Source organism: Oncorhynchus clarkii, chromosome 16 (assembly GCF_045791955.1).
Source record: "Oncorhynchus clarkii lewisi isolate Uvic-CL-2024 chromosome 16, UVic_Ocla_1.0, whole genome shotgun sequence".
Lineage (NCBI taxonomy): Eukaryota > Metazoa > Chordata > Actinopteri > Salmoniformes > Salmonidae > Oncorhynchus > Oncorhynchus clarkii.
Window position 1 is genome coordinate 41772036 of NC_092162.1, and position 16775 is coordinate 41788810.

At 45.0% G+C, this 16775-nt stretch overlaps 1 protein-coding gene across 8 annotated transcripts in view; it reads right to left on the reverse strand.

Annotated features, from left to right (window-relative positions):
• Positions 1–16775, reverse strand: part of LOC139368488 (pleckstrin homology domain-containing family G member 5-like) — a 74776-nt gene that overhangs the window by 34814 nt on the left and 23187 nt on the right. Inside the window, exon 1 of one of the 8 annotated variants that reach the window (XM_071107442.1) lies at positions 6939–6957. The exons of the other annotated variants lie outside the window; for them this stretch is intronic. The gene's annotated coding sequence lies outside the window, so the exon portion shown is untranslated. Of the gene's footprint in view, positions 1–6938; positions 6958–16775 lie in introns of those variants that run through there. 8 annotated transcript variants of the gene reach the window in all.

Below are 16775 nucleotides of genomic sequence, written 5' to 3' on the forward strand. Positions count from 1 at the left end.
ACATTGCTATGATGGTATATTGCTAGTTATATTAATCCATAGTTGGAATGTTTCGTTCTGTTCTCTCTCGCTGTTAATAAAATACAAAACATTGTGCTAATGTAACAACATGAGCATGTCAGGAAAACTCAAGTGTACTGCTTTCAATTTGTTTTCCTGGAAATAACAATAAACCTTTCCCCTCAGAAGTCATTTCACACACACAGCCCCCTGTATCCCAACAGCTCTCCCTCAACAACCACATAACAGACGTGACATGGTGTTAATGAAATGTGGAGACAGACGTGTGTGTGTGTGTGTGTGTGTGTGTGTTCAGACGGGTGAAACAGGAGCAAATCAGATGCCATATTTAGACAGCGGCGGGCTCAGCAAGGTAACCAACAACTCACGCACGGGCCGGGTGTCCAGGCAGCTGCATTCCTGTCGGGGCTGAAGCTGCTGAACGTATCTGCTGCCTGGGCGACCCGACACATATAAACGTGTCACCTCTCGGATGAGGAAAACTCTCATATGACTCTTCTCTCATGGACAAAAAGCCACACATTCAGTCCCAAAACCTGTCAGAGTTTTGTTATAAAGAAGGGGGGGGGGGGGGGGGGGAACAGACTACATTTGAACATACTCAGAGGACAAGACTCAAAGGCTTTGTCACTGAAACGTTGAATGATTCAAGTTCCCATTTCATCTTAGCGATTGATACGGGGTTGTGATAGTATTTCCCAACAATAGGTCACCTGAGAGTGAAGATGAGAGCACAGCACACTTGGTGGTGGTGGTGGTGACGGTGACTGGTACTAATGGGCCAATTACAGACTGCACTGTGACTTTGAAGGAGGATGATGGTCAAATGACAGCTGGCTGGGGATCGGGAGCATGCGTGTGTGTGTCCAGACGCATGTTATCAAGTCAACGGGATTAGCGGCGGGTTTTGGAGGAGGAACAATGATTGTGGCCCGAGCGACACACACACAAAATGGTCGGCGTTATAAGGTTTGATCCCCCTTGTCATTAGGAAAATACTGATAAAATGCAAGGCCGCCAACAGCACTGCATCAATCACAACAGTCTCTCTCCCAGCCTCCCCCCCCCCCCCCCCCAGACTGACTGGCTTTAATATGAACAGCCTGTCCTGCCAGAGCACACCTAATCCCAACCTCTGTGTCTCTGTGTGTGTGTGTGTGTGTGTGTGTGTGTTTACACATTTCCTGGAATAAGGTTGATGATAGTTTCAGTGAACGTTGCAACGAGTGCCTGTACAATGTCATAGTGTGTAAGTGAAAGGTGGAATAGCACTCACTGGAACATAGTTGTCAGGATGGGATATTGGTGGAAGGAGACTGATTATTGAGAGACAATGTGAAAGAGAAAATAGGGCCCTTGTTGTGTTTAGTTTACTGCTCCACACACACGGTGTTGGTGCCCACACCCAAAGCTAATTAAATTCCCTTCCCATCTTCCATTGGGTCATCCACATACAGTCAGTCTCTCTCACACACACACACACACAGCCTAAATCAACACACCATTGAACAGTTATGACGAACGTTCACTCAAGACAGATGATTGTGTTTAGCTGGGTCGAGCACAGCCCAAACAGTCATGATGACATTTGGATATGGCTACAGTCCTCTAATAAAGCCTTCCTTTCAGTAATTTACTGTGTGCCTTGTTAACACTGCAGTCAGTTGATAGTGTGCTGCAGAGTGTTTCAGTGAACTATTCCACAATAACATCACTCAACCCCCACACTAAAACATCACTTCAGGGCCAGGCACTAACGTGTTAGACATCTTTGATTTGGCAACTTGAAGCAGAGTTCACCCTTTAGCGTTAGTTACCTTAAAGCAGATATGCCTTCTCACCATCAGTCATTTAAATACGTAAGATGTACTGAATCACACACACACACACACACAGACACACAGACACACCCTCCCCCGGCTTGGACTGTAAATGAGGCTCGACTGGTGTCTACCGACCTTGGATGACACGTTATCACAACACACGCAAAAGTGACACACAAATGATTGGTTTGACTCAGTCGTGTACAGTCTTGTACAAATAATAAGACTGTGTGCACTCACACACCCTCAAACGAGACAGGCAGTAGAGACTTCAGACTCCCTCATACACTGGTGTCACTCACTCCAGTCTAACTAATCAAATACATTGAACAAAAATATAAACACAACATGTAAAGTGATGGTCCCATGTTTTATGAGCGGAAATAAAAATACAAAAATCTTAGAAATATTCTATGTGCACAAAAAGCTAATATGTCTCAAATGTTGTGCACAAATGTGTTTACATCCCCGTTAGTGAGCATTTCTCCTTAGCCAGGATAATCCATCCACCTGACAGGTGTGGCATATCAAGAAGCTGATTAAACAGCATGATCATTACACAGGTGCACCTTGTGCTGGGGACAATAAAATGCTCCCCATTGGGTGGACCTATGCCCTCCAAGGCCCATCCATGGCTGCAGCGCTGCCCAGTTTGTGAAATCCATAGATTAGAGCCTAATGAATTGATTTGAATTGATTTGAATTTTGTATTTAACTTATTTACAATGATGGCCTACCCCGGCCAAACCTGGATGACGCTGGGCCAATTGTGCGCCGCCCTATGGGACTCCCAATCACGTCCGGATGTGATGCAGCCTGGATTCGTGACGCCAGTGACGCCTCTTGCACTCCTGCACTGAGATGCAGTGCCTTAGACCGCTGCGCCACTCGGGAGCCCAATTTGATTTCCTTATATGAACTTTAACTCGGTAAAGCCACAGCAGATGTCCCAGACCTGAAAAGCTTCTCCGCTCTCTAACCCTTCCCAGTCCTTCCTATCCTGGTCTGGTCTGTTCTGGGACTCTGTGTTCAGACTCTGACTCCGTCGGCATGCCTTACAACTTATCAATGAGCTGCGTGGGAGAGACTCTCTCCACACCACTTAAAATAAAATATACAGCTTCAGCCTGGGTGGCCAGCACTCACCGTAATGCTACAGCTGTACTACTGGGACATCGTATCAATCATGGTTTTAATTCAGAATGATGGATTGGTACGCAAATGCTAAACACTAAAATACCCAGGGAGTCTGCGTTACATCAAAAAGACAGTTAAATCACTTCTTCTTAGGCCTGCCATCTAGGCCATCATTACTTTAAGTTACCATTTTCTGAGAACACATTTTCATGCCCCTCTTGGGAGTTGAGCACGCGACTGGGGGGCCCCCCCTCGGTTCACTGTAGAGGTTGGTGTCCTAAACATCACATGCTGTAGCCTCAGTGTACCCAGTGATGTAGCGGAGGATAAATGCAGGTATAAGCCGCACACACACCTATTTTTCAGTGGGTGTTGCGTATACTCACTTCTTAAATCGCCAGGGTGCGTGTCATAGTGTAGTGGAGGTATACACCGTATCAATGAATAAAAGGCAGATCAGAATGTTAAGCTTTAAAAAAATGACGATAGACGATTATTTCTTCACATTTTCAGTGCAGCAACGTGCACACGGCAGTAGGCCTAGAACAGCGCAAATGTTCCAAAATGCAATTTGTGAAAAACCCCACTAAATCCCACGCATATGTGAGCGGTCTCGTGGAAATATTAATTAGAAATTAAGAGAGGGGAGATCTAAGGATGAAACAACTATCATGGGTTGCTAATATGACAAGGATCACGCTTTTGGCTGGAAGACAATGAAAGAAAGTCCTTTGTAAAATAATTGCCTCCACGTTTCTATGGTGGGACTTTGGCTATAGGCTACTTTGAAGCAAGGTAGGACACACCTCATATATGAAGTAAAAAGTCTAGGTTTCAAACAGTTAAGGAACAGAAAAAAATATAGTGATGCTAATTATAGGCCTAACCGCCTAAGGCTTTCCCAAATACTTTAACAAAATGTTAACTAGCTACAAAGTAGCCCATGCCTACCTGTCAGAATGATGTCATGATCACTTGCATCAATCCATTGGCCATTTGTTTTGAAAACTCCATCTCATGTGCTACAGAAACACCACTAATCAAAACAACAGTGCTAGGTGCCTGGCACTTAAATTAAAGGGTAAATACACTTAAAAATAAAAAATGTCAGATTTGTCAAAAAAAGTGGTCTCCTGATGTGGTTTAAGCATTTTAGATCATTTGGAGTGCATGTCATTAAAACGGGACATTTTTGGGCCAAATCAGAGTAAACCCACTTCTCCAGGCACCACCACACCACTGACTGTACCCTTTTAGTTCTGGCTGCTACTGGTAGGCTGGGTGGAAACAGAGAGGTGGGGTGGAATAAATGAGATCAAAGGGATAGATCAGAGCCCCGGGTCAGGACTGGGCCAGATCTGACCATTTATTTTTCAATAAATAAACTTGGGTGAGTCTGTGAGAAGAGGCAGGGGAGAACAGTGCCGCCGCGCTCTCCCTTTCTTCTCCCGCCATCGGTCCGGTTCTCTAGCTGGGCTCTGAGAGAGTGCCAGGACCAGGCCGGAGCTTTTAAAGCAGGAGGTCTTACACAACGCTAGCCTGGCGTGTCTCCTTACTATTAACCCCCCTCCCCTCCCTTTACTGTGGAAGGGTTTGCTTTTCTTCAAACACATATGGAACTCTTCAAAACAGAGGCACTTGTTGTATCGGAGCGTTCAAAGCTAGGGCAGAGTGAGCGTGCATGTGTTTCTGGGACGCATGGGATGATTCATGTATAAAGGCTTGTACTGTAGGGAGACTTGTTTTCGATCTGTAATGAGGAGATGATTGGCAGAGTGAAACGTCCAAGCCCACACCTGAGGCTGAGTGACTGGTGTCTGGTTGACAGGATACATTTTTTTTTTTGTATTCGTATTTATTGCCAAGGCAGCAGCTACTGTTCCTGGGGTCCAAACAGTATTAAAACAACCACATCTCTACAAAACGTCAAAAATCTCCATCACTACAAATCTACAATATTACAATGTGTGTGCGCGCACGTCTCTTCACAGGCCCCGTTGTGCCGTGAGGTGTTATATCTTTAAAAGGTTTCAGATTTGACTTTGCTTGTGGTACTTGATGTATATACAGTATATATGATAAAGGATATGATGTCATTCAGGCCAATGCCACAGGTATTAGTGAAGTAGATTAGGTCATTTCTCTAGTGTTGTACTAAAATGCCTGCAGCTTTTCAGTTTAAATTCAGTCAAATAATGGTGATGTACAACCGGATGCATTTTTCCAAGGCTGGGTTGAACACTCCCAACCAAACAGGCCTGAAATCTGATCCCATCAGTGGGAATATCATTAGTCAAACTAAACTGTGTGACTTGTCATCTGATGAAATGTATTTTAAAAAGGAGTTGTCAGGCAGACTGGGGGGGAAAACCACATGGAGTGTGGTAATGATGACAAACCTATGACACATCTCCTACTGTAAGTCTTAGGAGCGGACTGACTTTTCCAGATGTACACACCGTAGAGAGTACGCTAGGGAAACAGGTCCGGACTAGAGAGAGGGAACCTGACATCAGTTCAGAATATAGCAGTCTCCAACACAAACCACATGATTACGCAGTGGCAAAAAACCAACAACAACAAAAAAAACAGCTCGTCGTCAATAGTCAACGGTCCATTTGATTAGCTGTGTTTGGTCAGTGGATGTACAGTAGAGTTTGGGAATTGTCTGTTCTAGGACAGAGATAAACTGAAGGACATCCATCTAACAGAACTTTACAGGAAATAGCCTCTCATTTTACAAAGGAAACATTCCACCAAAAGTGTGTTTCAACACGTAGCATGATTTCACACCCACACCTTGAGAAATAGGCTCGTACTTCAACTAGGAAGAGACTCGGACCACCCTGAAATCAAGCCTTTTGTCCCTAAAAGGTGAAGCCAAGCCTTTTGTCATATACCCATATGATATACCACATACATGCAGAGGCATTTAAAAAAAAAAAATTCAAACAATCATAAAACTGCAGATTTGCTGTTGGCCTCGTCGGGACACTGAACTGTCAACGAAGGCAAAACGAGAGACAACTTTTTCCTTACACACAAACATCGAGAGTTATTGGGGTGGCCACATGAGAAAACTGAAGACCCACTCACCGGCAGCTGGTCTGTCTCCGCTCTAACGCAGTCAAGTGCACTGAGACGGAGCGAGTGTTTTCTCAGGCTGCAACTGCTGGACTGTGATGCAACCAGCCTTCCTATCCATAGCTTCAGGGAAGGAAAAGAGACCGATAGGCAGGAAGGAGATGTGCACGACCCCCCCCCCCCCAAAAAAAGAGGACTCCTAGAGAGACAAATTGCTGATTTGGACACAGGCAGTTCCAATTTCAACTTGGAAATGTATAGTTGGTAAGCCACTTTAAATTTGGTATGAAGAAAATGGAGGGGGGGGGGGCACTGGCTGGGCTGGCGTGTGCTGTTGAGGATCTTGGGTTGTTGATATAAGAAGCAGATGTAGAATATGCTGACGTCTGACAAAAAAAGAGACTTAAAAGGCCCCCAAACGTTGCAATTGATGTCTGTTTGTGTGTGTACGCCATCATCACTAGCAGGCAATAACAGTGTAGAGATAGGGAGAACATGGGGGCTGACCAAAAAGGCTCCAGGAAGTTTGTAGGTGGCCTATGCACCCCGAGGAACAAAAAGGTTTAAAAGTCAAGACATAAAGAGAGGGTGCATTGCACTAGCATTCTCACTGAGGAACAACATATCACTCAACTTCACTCTGTGAATCTACTCAGTTCAGGTATGATATCCCTTTGCCATACCATTCTCCCCACCTGTCCCTATAGATTACACCTAGCTGTGAACCAAAATGTAAGATCAACCCTAAAACCACACAACCCTAGGCAGACAATAACACACACACACATGCTGGGTTCCTTTCACCGAACCTCCGTACTAATGCACACAGCGGGAGAGGTTGTGAGAGGGGTAAGGATGTTCTCGATCACTCACCTCCAGTTTGCAAACAAAATGTGCTGGGAAAAAGGGTTCCCTCGAAAATAAGCTCTCAGTTTCGATGGGTAAGTGAAAAAATACTTCCAAGGTCACAACTGTCGGTAGCAGGCAGACCAGAAGTTAAAATCCCACCCTCGATGGAAGCTTCTCTCTAATCTCGTTCATCCGTCAGTAAAGGAGTGTGAGAGAAAGTGTTTTAAAGTCCCTAGTGCTCTATGAGCAGGAAGAGCTCCAAGGTAGTAGAACGCCACAGGATAACCTGACAGACGAGACTAGATTGAGCATGAACATGTTAGCTGCCTCGGTGTTTGCGATACCCCGCCCCCAACTACACCATCAACCTCTCCCTCCACTCAAAGACCTACCAGCATACACACATCCTGGACTGACTCACTGACTTGTATAGAAACCAGTCCTTATTCTAAACATGTCCCCCCCCCCCCCCCCGTCTTCACAGAAATTGAATGACTAAAACTGGATTTTCCCACAATTTCTATGGTTCTCCCTACTCATGTGTATCTTGCTCCGTATTCACCTCTCCCTCCCATTTGTTCCTGTGTTTGACCCCTGACCCCTCAGTGGCACAAGGTCAGAGAGTAGCACGCAGGATGGTGTATTTGTGCTTTAAAAAAAAAGAAAAAAAAAGAGGCGTTTTAGTGGTTCTTTCCTATATAGTAAAATAAGTTGTCAATGGGAGGGAACAGTATAAGAAGCAGTGTTAGAGAACTGCACTTGCTTACTTCTTTCAATATCAGATTAAAATAAGTCACTTGCGTACATGATTTCAATCTTGATGACATGATATTGGAATATTCTAATCCTATGGGCACGGAAGTTAACCTCAACATTGTTGAAACTTCTGGTGGCTGACATATCAAAATGACTGCCTCCCTCTACTGTGCTAACCTGTCCACAAACATGGGCCAGTACACTGCTCTCTGTTCTTTTGTCATTCAATCTAAGCCTAGAGGAGTCTACAATTAGACAACTCTGAAAAAACGATGCAGGGGTCCCATGGCTGCAGGGAGGCTGGAGAGACTTCCTGGAGGCACAGCCTGGGGAGGGGAGAGGTCAGTTCTGTTCGGGGATGGGAAGCCCAAACTAATCTCTCCTCTTCAAAACAAGTCAACATACGGGTCCCCATGCCCAACCCACCACCCGCCGTTGCCAACCTCAATTACAGCAGTCTGTGTTTAAAAGATGGGGCGGCAGCCACGCAGTTACCCTGAAGGATTAGTCTGTGGTGGCAGTGTCATTGTTGGGGAGGAGAAGGGGAATGTATTCTGTGTAAAGAGGTGACCCTCCCTTGATGCCGGACCTTGGCATTAATCCCTCCCGGACCGATAAGCCCAGATATTCTTTCACAAGGTGTGTTCAGGAGACAAAGAGATAAAACAGAGAGGAAGATAAGTGTGTAGAACGTAAAGAGCGAGCGAGAAGGCTAATAAAGAAAAGGATACATGTAGCCTAATTATTTCACCGTAAATTTTGTTGGAAGTTCCAGGGGCTGGAGTTTGGTTTGGGAGTTCATTCGACTGATTTACAACAACAAAAAAGTCGCCTACTATTACTCGCCGTATCCGCGATAATAACATGTTTTGGATTTCGGGGAGATTTTCTCGAGAACACGGGTCCTTCTTCCTAATTGAAGGCTCAGACAAGACCGTCATTCTTAAACCGTTAATTAGTTTCAACCATCCTGCTGACTCCCTCCCTCGGAAATTAGCCCTAACCAGTAATTACACATGAAGGCTTTAGTTTGGTTTGCCATGAAGAAGAGCAGAGCTTCACGTGCGAGGAGGGATTTGAATGTTGTGATGTCGTTTCAACCCACCATCTACGTCACGGCGAGCCTCGTTATGAAAGACTTTGAAGAACCAGCCAGTTACATTGGTCGTCCAAAGGCCATTTCCATTGGAGTGTCGGTTGGTCGTTGGTGTTGCCCTGTCAGATGCCCTCTTCCTGTTACTCCACTGCCTGCTTCCAGTTAAGAGGCTCACGTGGCTTGGGGTTGGCGTCACCATCTCATTGGTACCTCCTCCTGGCTTTGAATACCTTCCTCACGTCACACACACACACACACACAACACCCACATTTGTGATTGTTGGCCGCGTGTCAAATCCTTAGGCCTAATTTCCATACATACAGGGGTATCCCCTTTCTTTTCCGCATTTCAATGACATGTGTGACATTGTTTTGCTGTGAAATTGGTTGTGTTTTTTTGATGCAAGCCCACTACCCAGCAAGGTAAGTATCTCCACAGAGAGCACTATTTAATCTGATGACTGCCTTCATTTGCATCATTGATCGTCTCGTCAATCACGATTGAAAATGAATGACCCAAGACTGATGGGGTCACTACTAAACTTATTTCAAGAAAACCCAAGTAAAAAACACAACGGCGATTAAATCTGCCACTGTCATTGAGAACGATTTACCATCGGGAAGACCGCCTAAGCGATTTGTGTACGTGAGAACTTCGGAAACAACCCCTTGCTTGAACGTCAAGAGAATGGTAGAAAAATAGAGTATGGGAAGAAAGAGGTCGATTGGCTAATAGACGATGATGGCGGTGTGTTGGGAGTTCTGTGGAGTGAAAAGCTTGTTGTAGCTTGCATGAGGCCAACTGTGACTCTAGGTATAGGTCTGTACGTCACCCACGGCTTCCTGCTTGGCTATAGCCACCAGCAGAGACTGTGTCTTTACCCAATCACCCTCTGTGTGTGTGTGTGTGCCTGTAGACGTCACATACGATTACCGTAAGTGGAATATTACATAGTCATACTACCTGAAGTAGAACATCCACTGGAGTGGAAAATTTGATCGTTTAACGTATTTAAAATGTGCTCTGTGTGTCATTGAGATTACACAGTAGGCCTGTGCTTTATGAGGTGAAATCACTTTCCAGATCGCAAATGCTTTCATGTCCTCGGCCAATTCAACCACGCAATCGCAGAAGTGAGATGTAGCCTATGCCGTAGAAATACTTCAATTCTGTTGCTCTATAAAAAGGTTTCCATAAATCATGTCCAGAGGAAAAAAAGAAAATGCTTGAAATGAATATAAAACACTATCATCAGCATGATTGGTTTCTGTGTGAAGAAGGAGTTCCAGTCTTTAACAGGCATATCAAAAGACACTGCTCTTAACTTCCACTATGTACTTCACATTGAAAACCCATTAGCCTACTTTTCCCTGAGCAATCCCAATGCTTAGTGGCCTAACATCACAGTACCACCACAGCAGAAATCCCACCCATGCCAGCCGGAGTGGTTCTACGCTCCGTCCCAAATGGCACCCTATTCCCTATGTGTAGTGCGCCACTTTGGAACAGACTCCTATGGGCCCTAGTCAAACGTAGCACTACATAGGGAATAGGGTGCCATTAGTGACAAAAGCCTTTGACTTCTCATACAGGGAAAACTTTCCTTACACAGAAAATTAGGTAATCCTTCCTTCCTTCCTTCCTTCCTTTTCCTGCTAAAAAACAAAACAAATCGGAGACTCTGTGCTCTCTTATTTCTCCTTACGACTCATAACGGGTCTACTTAAGCTATATTTATTTTGGCGCTTGTTATATAAAAGGCAATACAAGTTGTGAGGAATATTTGGATGACAATCAAGCATGAGTTATGCACATATTTTCCTGCTTCAAGCAATATTAAATCACTTACTGGATGGTAGAAGTATGCGTCTTCACAAATCAACAGCCAAAGACAACCAGGACACAGTGCTCTGAGCACGTAGAATATGGGTCTACTTTCAATACAAATTAAAAAGGTATATACACTTGCACACACACACACACACACGCACGCACACACACAAACACACACGCAAACACACACACACACACAAATGCTCTCTCTCCCACGAGCGCGCACACAGACAGAGAGACAGCTAGATCATTTTACCTCGAATTATTGACAGTACATCTATAAATCGTGCTCCAGTGTTGGCCGCCCTCATGCCTAAAGACCTTTCCAAAACAGACTGTTCCTCATTAGACCAGGACAAAAAAAAAGGAGGGGAAAAGGAGAAAGAGCCGTATGAAAATTAAAAGGATGTGCACAGCTGCTTTAAATAGTCCTCTGATCTGTCCGTGCCAAGAGGCAGCTAGAGCCAGACTCATGCCGGAGGAGAGCCAAGCAGGGAAGGGAAGCATCGTTGGGTAACTCGGTAAGGAATTAAGGCTTACCACTGTACCTCAATACCTGAGTTTCAGTCACCCTATAGATGATTGTTGAATAGCTGACGGCGTGACGTTGTGTGTTGTTTTTGTATTTGTTCAGACAATTATTTCATCACCCTGGAAGTTCAAGGGACTGTTTAGTTCGTGACTCGCTTTAAAAGGGTGGATAATATTGCTTCCAAATAGTGTCACTACTTCCAAAAAAACAATAACATCAGAGAGATATTAGTCATCAAATGAATATATAAGGGGCAGGAATAAAAAGGTCAAAACCATCCAAGTGAAACCAATGAAACCAAAGAGAGAAATAGAAGTCAGTCAGCTGGTTGAAACTTCTCCCCTTCCATCCATCCACCCTTCCATTCCGTCACCTTCCCTGCAGCTGTTTGTACTAGGAGGGGCACGTTGCCGTGAGAACCCACACCTTTCGGGGCCTGTCTGGTCCTGTCCCGTTCCCGTAGAGACAGGGGGGGGGGTGTAATTAACTGTATATGTGGGAGACCTGTTACAGAGCGAGCTCAGACTGGCCTCTTCTCCTTCCTGTGCCAAGAATGCCGCCGCTAAATCAGTCAGGTGCACAAGTAGGGGTATTCTTGTGCCCAAGCACCTGCCCCTTTGCCATCCCACCCAGTTCCCTTTTGGGTGGTATAATTTCTCTATTTTGTTGTTGTTGTAAACAGTTTTTGTTGTTGTTGTTCTGAGCCCACTGCCCCCAAGTCATCGTGACTTCGTCAAGTTCGCCACCCCCCACACCGACCGCTGATCTGCCCTATACGGAGCTCATACCCGCCCGGGATCCAAAAATGCGTGGCTTGAAATGCGGTCCCCGGTCGAGTGTGTAGCCATCTACCTAGTTTAAATATCAACAGTGCTGCCACAGAAGCGTAACACTTGGTTAAGCATCATCGTTAACATTCAGTCTGGTTGGCTGATCACCAGTTCCTTTTAGAACCATAGGGAAGGGTCCTGGAGGGGCTGCAGCACCCCTGACAAATGTAAATACATTTGCCAAATAAATATAAATTACTGCTGTCTGTTCAGAAATACATGAAATAATTCAGAATAGCCTTCTACACCACAACTAGGCCTATAATTTAGCCACAAAAGACCAATAGCTGTAGATTATGTGTAGCCCAATAACAAGGCATAAGCCTGAAGTCGGGAACAAGCAGCACATCTGAAGGTGAACAGCATGCAGCTAAGAGAGGCATTTCATCATTTTTCAAATCCAATTGCGGGAAAACAGGTTGGAATCTATCTGCTGTAAGCTACCAAAATATTTGATCAACTTCCAAATATGCCTATTGGGCGAACATTGTTTTACAGAGTAAGGTATTGTAATGACCTGACTAGATCACAAAAGGAACAATTGTCCAGATAGAGAATTGAGTTTACGAATTGACGGTTTATTAACCCAACTTCTCACAGGCTACCGTTTGGCCGTAGCCCACGCCAAATAAATGAAGGATACTCTATAAAAACAACCGTGACATTCTCTTGTGAAGGCCAGACGTAAGAGAGAGAACAATGGCTAAACCTGGTCTTAACTTCCAGTGCTCCATCCCCCTGCCCAACCCCCTTCCATGCCACTCCGCCAACCACCAGGATGCCCGGCATCAGAACATTCCAGGCATTCCCGTGATTGGCAGATAGCAGGTCGATTGGCATGGCAGACCCCGCGAACACTGGGTACTGGTAAGTACAACACAAACAACTAACAGCATAACACATAACGCACAGCTGTCTGTGCGGGTCGCTACAGTGTGTTTTTGGCACAGACACATCGGCCATTGCTGGCGAGTGAGTTGCGCATCATTGCGTGAGTCAGTGAAACCGGAAAGGGGGAGGCTATACGGACACTCCACATATCCAAATTGATGACATATGTCTCGCAGCAAGAGTCAAGTGAAGATAAACGGATTCGGTTCAGTCAGTGATCCTGATGAGCCCTTCCCAGCTAGCTAGTTTAAGCTTGTGGGCTGTTATTGGCTACACGCAAGCGGGAGAGAAGGACACTGTTCCCGTATTGTAGTGTTGCCGGCTTGCAGCGCAAACTCTCCCCATTGAGCAGTAGACTGTATCTCGGATAATGCCATTCAGATGGTTACTACCAATTTTACAAGTTATTTCTTGTGTAGGCTGTTATCCTATTCAAAATAAAATCACGTCTCACGTTGGCAAGCACCTTGATACAACATTCATTGGCACAGGCTTGTCGCTAGGTTAGTTAATTGGCATGTCACGGTGACATCCAGAGGGTGATCGATACTACAAGTTATTTCTCCCTGGCCCATCAAAATAAACATCACTTTCTTTTACAAGTTTTAACTAGCGCCATGCTGCTGTTGTTGCCAGCTATCAGGACAACCGACTGAACCGAATCCATTCGTCTCCACACTGTTGACTAGTCGTGTGTGCCACAGAAAGTTTATGACTAGTGACAAAATTAAGGAATTTAGAAGGGAGGGGGGGGGGGGGGAATTTTGGCAGGCAAGAAAATGGCCTTGCCGAAATCCTCTCCCCCCTACTAATTTCCTTAAATTTTGTGGCCAGAGTCAAATACTTTCTGTGACACACACTACTAGTCAACATGAGCTACCAAAATGATTCTGAAGTGTGCCAGGCCTTGCAGTCCCAAGATAGAAGGGGGGGGAAGCTTTGGGCAGGCAATAAAATGCCCCCCCCCCCCCCCCCCCCCCCCCCCCTCTACACTTTACAAATAGCCAAACCGAAAGCTGCAGACAATTCTAGTGAAATCTCAACTTGCAAGCAAGTCACAGCACTGAAGAATTGAGTGTGTGCGCGTTCACGAGAGGGGGGGGGAATTCTGGCAGGGGGAGATTTTCGGATCAATAACGGCACAAATTACAAATTAATCACTGAATAGGTAGACTCTAGCTAACCTCCATATACAAAAATATCCACACAAGCCACACAACATGAATTAAAAGATTATCAATATTATCTATATTATTAAGTTATTATTTAAAAGCATTGAATAAGTAAAAACAATCAAGCAAGCTAAGTAGCAGATTTACAGCCATCATCAACATCAATGATCAGCTGACAGTTTACCCTCTTTTCTTGATGTCAATCATGTCTAACTACCAATCATATCTGTAACTGTCAATCATAACTAACTAGTTCCTTCTATTTCTTGTTTCTAATTTGTGGTGAGTGTGTTGTTGGAAGGTGGGGGTGGGGGGGCATTTCGAGCACCTGCCCCCTGAAAGATCCATGCACGGCCCTGCTGCTAACCGCCACAGCACGGTCAGGCAGTCAGTCAGTCCAGTATTAACTCAGAACTAAAGGCCTATCTATCGGCCTGAAAAACAGTCCCAGACCTACAACAAAGGTTTAAATTAGCTTCATACGACTATGGTACAAACCCTTTGGGAAACACATGAAATAGTTATCTAAGCCTAACCTCAGTACAGGTAGTGTTAAGTAATGTGATGATGACTCTACTCGTAGACAGCTATAGTAGGTAGTGTCAGTACCAGACTTTCATGGGACACCTGGATGTATTCAGTGAATTATTGGACAGGTGAACTTGACTAATGCTACGCCAGGGCGCATGTCTCATGCGGTGGCTGGAACAGACTCACAAATGCCTCTGGGGCGCTGAGTTACCGCAGAATGGAACGGTTATAATACTATGAAGTAGGACCAAAGGAAGAGCTATAAAGACCAAGCACTTTCAAATTAAATGGAGAAATAACTTGAGGAAAGAGACTGCAGTCCAGTTGACTGACTCTCTCTATCTCCCCTTCTCTCCCCTCCTTGTTGCCAAAAGCAGCTCAGTTCAAAGGGTTTGTTCAAGCTCCTTAAAATACTCTTAAAATGAAATGTAAAAAGTTTAATGTTTCTGTTCGGAGTCAAATGGCTTCTTTGATGAGTTCATTTAAAACCACATGGGATATAATACAAAGTGTATTTTTAAAAAGCTCTAATCATGTCTAAAACGGTTATGCAATGCAGGCAATCGGAGTGAAACGCAACAAGAGATAATAAGAAGAGATGGGACCTGCATAACTGGCCTGCTTCATTAGCGCCCCCTGCTGACTAAGACCAGACCTGTCACAGACAAGAGACATGGACATTTCCCTGCTGCTCTGTCTGCCAAGTGAAGACAACATTAGCACAAGTGAGGGAACAAGGCTTTGCTGTGGCATCCTCTGAAATATACGAGTTTGTCAACCGACTGGAGAGATGTAGATGATTAAATGGAAATCAGACAGAAAAAAGGCAGCGAAGAAGAGTGGGGGAGAGATTTGAGGCAGGGCTGTTGCTTGCAGTTGAAAACAAGGCTTCCCTCCATCCCGTCCATCCCAGTCCAGTCACCAGCGAGCTTCTCAATCCTCCCCTGCTGCTATCCCAGTCCAGTCCCCCATAACTAGCAGGCCTCGTCTTAATCTCCTTACATAACGTCAGCCCGTGACCTCGGCCAAGCGTCAGTCGGACAGGCTTTGTCCCAAATGAACTCCCCTCCTCCCACCGGTGCACAGATCAACACACACACGACGTAGACCAGGGATGTCAAACAAATTTTGTCTGTGGGTCGTATTCGGTCTTTGCCAAGGTCCGGAGGGACGCACTGATTAGAAAAAATATATAAACAATAGTCCTCTATCCATCGCTTTTGGAATTTTCGATGCTCCATGACTATCCAGCTTTGGTTTCGGTGATTCTTAGTAACATGGAAAAAGTGAAGACACTGTATAATATAGGTCCATTATCATTTCTACACAGTTTTGATATGGTTTTAGTCTTTTCAATGTAGACAGAGGGTTGTTTTTCCCTGGTAGAAAAAAAATGATACAATAAAAAAAAGTTTACTCAAACCACCCAGGGGCCTGAATGGGCCTGCAGGACTTGAGTTTGACACGTGATGTAGACACGTCACCCACTGTGTACGTTCACTGGCTCTTGCTCAACTTTTACAAACAAAATCCTAAAAGGCCTGTAGAAGATCCTTGTTGCCTGTTATAACACGAGCAGGGCAGGAGAAAAGTGATGTATAGTAGTAGTGTTTCTATCACCCAGGGAAAGGAGGGGAGGGACGGATCTGCCTAATAACGTGTGAAGCCAAAGAGAGGCTAAGAGACTGAAGCTACTACAGGTTCATCTCTCCAGCTCTCCTTGTGCCTCAACTTCCTTGTACATTTTTGCAACAGAGAATTGCTAGAACTAGCCCTGTTGTCTATAACTATCCTTCCCTGTGCTGTGTTGTCTTTATTCCCTAGCTTTGTGCTCTTTTCCATTAATTCTCTCTATTATTTTCCCCTCTTTCACTCCAGTCCATCATTTCCATTTTTTTGTTGTAAGAAAGGGACCGGTTGCTCTGTCACGGAAACTGAGGGTGAAACACATCTTATCCAGATTGAGAGAAAGGGCTCCTGTGAAGTGGACCGTTTGGGGGAGTGCCGAGCGACCAGACAGAGACTGCTTTGGTTCATCTGGCCGTCTGGCTATGGTCCGGTTTTCAGAAAGCAGCCGCTTCAAAGGAATAATTCCTTTCACAGTCTAGTGGCCAGACACACTGCCTCATGCCTCGTACCCTTTTAACACCTAACAGAAGAAAAGGAGTCTCTCCCTAAATCAGGTTGTATGTAGCGGGACCTCACCATAGAGCTTCAAT